This window comes from Marmota flaviventris, chromosome 11, assembly GCF_047511675.1.
Source record: "Marmota flaviventris isolate mMarFla1 chromosome 11, mMarFla1.hap1, whole genome shotgun sequence".
Classification (NCBI taxonomy): domain Eukaryota; kingdom Metazoa; phylum Chordata; class Mammalia; order Rodentia; family Sciuridae; genus Marmota; species Marmota flaviventris.
The window spans coordinates 59928516-59934420 of record NC_092508.1 but is presented as its reverse complement, the minus strand read 5'-3'; positions in this window follow the sequence as shown (position 1 = coordinate 59934420).

The window sequence follows — 5905 nt, the reverse complement described above, 5'->3', positions numbered from 1 at the left end:
AAATGGAAAAGAGCTGGAATTCACCAGACTCATTGTCAGGGACAGGAGCAGAAGTCATTATTTTTATATCATTTCAATGCTCTGTTCACTTTTTGTTCTGGTTAGGACAAACACAGTTGTTACCCACACAGCACTGCCAGGACTCGCTGTGGGAATGTGCTTGTTATGCCAAGCGTGCTCCTGATGTTCTCAGCGTGGCAGGCACTGGCCTGGCCGGAGGATGTGCTGGAGCCCTAGAGGTATCAGCTTGGCTCCACCACACTCCACAGTCCCAAATCAAAGGCAAGGTAGGCGTGCTACATCTGGTGTGTGTGTGTGTGTGTGTGTGTGTGCTCTCACATTGTGGTTTAGAGTTGGAAAAAAAGCTTCTCTGAGAGCTAACCACCCTGGTGTTATTAAGACATTATTATATTATTTTAAGTGGTTTGTAATAAGAGTTAAGTGAAAGGAAATGAACACATGAGAGCCTGCTGGGCTTGAGTTGTGAAAATCAGAATGAGGAAACACCAGAGGCCTTCTCCTTAGAATCATGAATGGAAGGTAGAATCCCCACCATTACCATTATCACTTGAGGTCTTTCCCAGCGTGTAGTCAGTGCAATTAAAGACGAAACAGAAATAAGATTTAGAACACTGGAAAGGAGAAGACAAAATTTTATTCTTTGCAGATGATATGATTTCATACCTAGCCTAATAAGAGAATCAAGCAAAATAAAACTCCAGCTATTGGATGTAATGAAAGTCTGGGCTGTTGGCTGCAAGCAGGACGATATATTTAAGTAAAAAACTTTCTCTCATGCTACACTGATGGGGGAGTGGAGGGGGGTAGAAATTGCATTCTTTAAATAAAACACCCAGGAATAGCCTTAATGAGTAATGTGCTATTGGATCTGTGTAAAGAAAACTTAAAAAAAAAATTCTGACAGTTATAAAGAAAGATGTGAATGAATGAACAGTCATACCACACTTTTTATTTTTTTCTGACTCAAATATATAAAAATTTTTTATTGTCCTTCATTCTACTTATTTCATTTGTTCTTGAGCTATGGGCTGGGATTCAATAGTGAAAACTACAGATGTGGTCCCCACGTTTGTGGAATTGATATTTGGATGGAAGAGGTGAATGACAAAAGCATAGACAAGGTACTTAAATAAATACAGCTCACAACAAGTGTCTGAGAGAAACAGCCTTTTTCTTTGATTCTGTGATCACCCTGACTGACCCAGATTTAGCTGTCCGAGGTACCCACACTTTTTTTTTTTTAACTACAAATACATTGACTAGCAAACTTGTGGAATCAGTCATGAGTGGTCAATCGAATTTACTCATAAGAAAGCATGCAAAGAGGGGCACTGTGGATCACCTCAGCTCTCAGTGAGGAAGTAAGCAGCCCCTGTGTACTTTTCTTTAATGGACATCTTTTCTTTTTTTTTTCCTTTTCTTTTTACTTTGTTCTTGCATCTGTCATGCAAAGAACAGGAGGGCTTGCTTCAGCCTATGTCCCAGGCAGCTCACTTCTGGGTTCATACTGGCCAAATATAAACTTTACTAGCTAATATAAGAATGCACAGTCCACTGCTTTATGTGAATGGTTATCTAGGGAAGAATGAATTTTAGATATTTTTGCATCATTATGTATTGTAAAAGTGAGAAGGATAGAAAATACCATTATAGCTAAAGGTGTGGATCACAACTTAAAAACATATCCTGTCTCCAGAATGCTGTTTTCTAGCACTTTTTTTTTCCGTTTATTACTGACTTCTTATACTTTTCATTTCTTTTTTCCAGCTTGGTCACATCCTAGATAGAGTTTACTGATTTCCTCTACAATGTCTTCCAATCTTTTTTTTTTTTTTTTTTTTTGGTAACAGGGGTTGAACTCAGGGGCGCTCAACCACTGAGCCACATCCCCAGACCTATTTTATATTTTATTTAGAGACAGGTCTCACTGAGTTGCTTAGGGCCTCGCCATTGCTGAGGCTGCCTTTGAACTTGCAATCCTCCTGTCTCAGCTCCTGAGTCTTCCAATCTTTCCTATCCTTTTGCCTTATCTAAGTTTCTCAAGGGGTCCTATAATAGCAGTGCTCAACCTGAGAGAATTTAGGAAGCAGATAACCATATTCCACGTGGAGGGTCCTCCTTTGATGCTCTTTTTGCATAGTGTGCTGAAAGCGTATGGAATTAATTTTGTTTCCATGGTTTCCTGAGTTGCCAGTGGACACATTTGTCTTTAGAAGGAAGATGAGCTTAGATCAGGTATGGAGGTGAGCTAGGTGTTACAAAAATATTTCTGTGACAAGAGGAAGAGCTGAGGGGCTATTTTACTGTCTAGGCATCCAAAAGTTTGAGGACTGGTGTAAAGGAGAAGGATTTACCCCTGTCTTTGCCTTTTGGGTTACAGTGATCCATATGTCCAAGGAAGCAGGGACTCCAATGATAAACTGTTGGAACCCAAAAGAACTTTTTTCATTCTAGTCACTCCCTTTACAACAAAGAGGCTGAAGCCCTGAGAGGTGAAGTTATTTTCCAAAAGATATTCCCAATTTTTAGTCCAGCAATATTCTCAACCCACATGGCACTGGCTATAGACTTCAGAAGCCTCTACTGACCTGAGCAGAGGACTCTGGGCATGGGCCCGTCTCACTGCACAGTGGCAAGAGAGTCACATGGCATTATCTTTTTCTCTAGAAAGTTGGGAGAATGATTCATCTTTAAGTTACAAAGAGACAGTGGCAGATTTCTCAAGCTGAGCACACCCATGATATAATGACACACATGTGAGGTGCTGAGGCAGGAAGTGCTGCAGTGACACAGCTGTGGGGAGAAGCCCTGCACACTTCTGGGCAGTGGAAACAGTTCTTTTCTTGGAACAGGTGTGTTTTCAGCTTCAAGTACTTCACGACAGTCAGGGTGGAGGCCTTTGGAAAGAAAAAAACTAATATAAAAAGACACGGGAATGCTTTATCATGAAGAAAAAAGAATGTTGAGGCTACATTCAAGTCTCCACCTACTATGTTTTAGTTGAAAAATTTCAAACCTGCAGGAAAGTTGAAAGAATAATTAACACCTATATTAACAAATAAATAAATGTGTTAGTCAGCATTCCATCACTGTAACAAATACTCCAAACAATCAACTTATAAAGAGAAAAAGGTTATTTTGGCTCACAGTTTTGGAGTTTCCAGGCTATGACTGATTGGGCCTGTTGTTTTTGGCCTGTGGTGAGGAAGCATGTTGTGATAGAAGAACTTGGTGGAGTAAATCTGCTTATCTCATGGCTGGAATGCAAAAGAGAGAGGAAGAGGAAGAGGCCAGGGTCCCACCATCCCCTTAGAGGGCTCACACCCAATGGTACTGAAGACCTCCCACTGGGCCCCGCCTCCCAACAGCTCCACTGCCTCCCAACAGCACCACCTTGGGGAGCAAGTCTTTTACCACGTGAACTTTTGGGGACACTTAATCCAAGCTATCAGTAATATCCTTCACCTAGGTTTATCAGTTGTTAATATTTGAAAATTGTAGATATTGTGATTTTTTTTTTTTTTTTTTTTTGGTACCGGGGATTGAACTCAGGGGCACTCAACCACTGAGTTGCTTATAGCCTCACTAAGTTGCTGAGGTTGGCTTTGAACTTTGATCCTCTTGTCTCAGCCTCCTGAGCCGCTGGGATTACAGGCATGCACCACTATACCCGGCTGATATTGTGATTCTTTAGCATGCATTTTTGAGAATAATAACATTCCCCCAAATCACTGTGATAGCATGATCACACCTATGATAATTAACAATAATCCTGATATATAATCTGGGTTTAATTTCCCTAAATGTCGTTTTATACATTTTTTTTCAGTCTGAGATCAAATAAAATTCATGTATTATATTTGGTTGTTATGTCTTTTTGTCTCATTTAATATAGAATCATTGCTCTGCCTTTTTTGTTTTTCTTTCATGACACTGGCTTTTTTTTTTTTTTTTAAGAGATCAGGCCAGATGTTTTGTAGAATGGGTCATGTTTTCCATTTGTGTGATAGTTTTGTTATGATTATATTAGGGAGACATTTTTGGCAAAAAATGCTAGATATGAGATTGTACTCCTTTTTGTACTATGCTAGGAGGCAGGTAATGTGCTGCTAAACATGACCGTGCATCTAAAGAGTCCACCCTATCCTTCCACTTCTCCTTTTATAATTAGCACATCCTCTGTGTAGTGAGACTTTGGGTCTATATGAATATATAACACCCCCCCCCCCCATAGTTTTGGCATCAATTGCCTGAATTTGATAATTACATCACTAGTTGCAAAAATGCTTATTTTCTAATCCTTTCATCCTTTTTATATCCAGAAAGGATATAGAAGATATGTTTGGTCTCCTTTTCTCTTTGAATATCACCATGGACCATAGATTTTCTTTTAGACAATTCATTGTGATATAGTGCATTACCATCATTATTCTATTATGCTGTTTGCTCTCCCATTGTTCCAGGTTTGGGTAGCCAGAGCCTGCAACATTTCAATCTGCCTCTTGTACATTTTGACATGTCTTGGTTGATTTTTGAGCATTTCTTTGCTTTTTGGCCCAACAAAACACCTGAGGCTCACTTTTATTTTCTTTTTTTCAGACATGGAGTTAGGATTTTGTCCAAGGATCCTTAAGAGAATGACATTTATAAGCCATGACCTGGTGCTAGTGCATAGCTATGACAGTACTTTCACATTAAAATAAAATCATCTTATTTTTTTTTTTTGAGAATTTTTTAATATTTATTTTTTTTTAGTTTTCGGCGGACACAACATCTTTGTTTGTATGTGGTGCTGAGATCGAACCCGGGCCGCACGCATGCCAGGCGAGCGCACTACCGCTTGAGCCACATCCCCAGCCCCAAAATAAAATCAACTTAGAACAAATTTTTTTTCTTTTTTTCTTTTTTTTTGGTACCAGGGATTAGACCCAAGGGCTCTCAACCACTGAGCCACACCCCTACCCTTTTTTATTTTTATTTTTAGACAGGGTCTTGTTAGGTTGCTTACAGCCTTGCTAAGTTGCTGAGGCTAGCTTTGAACCTGTGATCCTCCTGCCTCAGCCTCCAGGGCTACTGGGATAACAGGTGGATGCCACCATGCACAGCAACAATTTTTTTTCAGTTGTAGATGGGCACAATACCTTTATTTTGTTTATTTATGTGATGCTGAGGATCAAACCCAGTGCCTCACACATATGAGACAAGTGCTCTACCACAGAGCCACAACCTCAGCACCCTCCCCGCCACAACAATTTTTAATTATATTTTTTCTAAGACATATAGGTGATCACTTTCCTGATTTCAAAATTAGACAATCCAGTAGTGAATAACCAGGGTCAATAATGAGAATGCTTAAAGAAGCCCCACTTTATTTATTTTTTTTTAAGTGGAGTATCTTTGAAGCATCCTGTTTTGGTTTCCTAGAGCTGCTGTAACAAAATACCACCAACTGGGTCGCTGACTTAAAAATAACAGAAATTTGTTGTCTCAAAGTTCTGGAGGCTAGAGTCCAAAATCACTGTTGCCAAAGGTCATGCCAGAGAGTGTTCTTTGTTCTGTGGAACATCACTTCTGCAAATACAATTCCCAATGCAAAATTTGGGAGTCACTGAATTGGATATTTCTCTTACTCTTGGAGATTCTTAATGCAATGTAGCAAGTTCAGGGCTTTGCAAAATCTTGCAGCCAAGAAACCTATTGAATTTGTTTAGCACAGCATTTCCTGAACTTTCCATAGTGGGTTGAGTGGTGGCATCAAAATCCCTGGAATCTGTGGATGTTACCTTATTTGTCAGGGGCGGGGGGAACTGTGCAGTTGTAATTAAGTTAAGGATCTGGAGATGAGATCATCCTGGATTATCTGAGTGGGGACTAAATCCAAAGA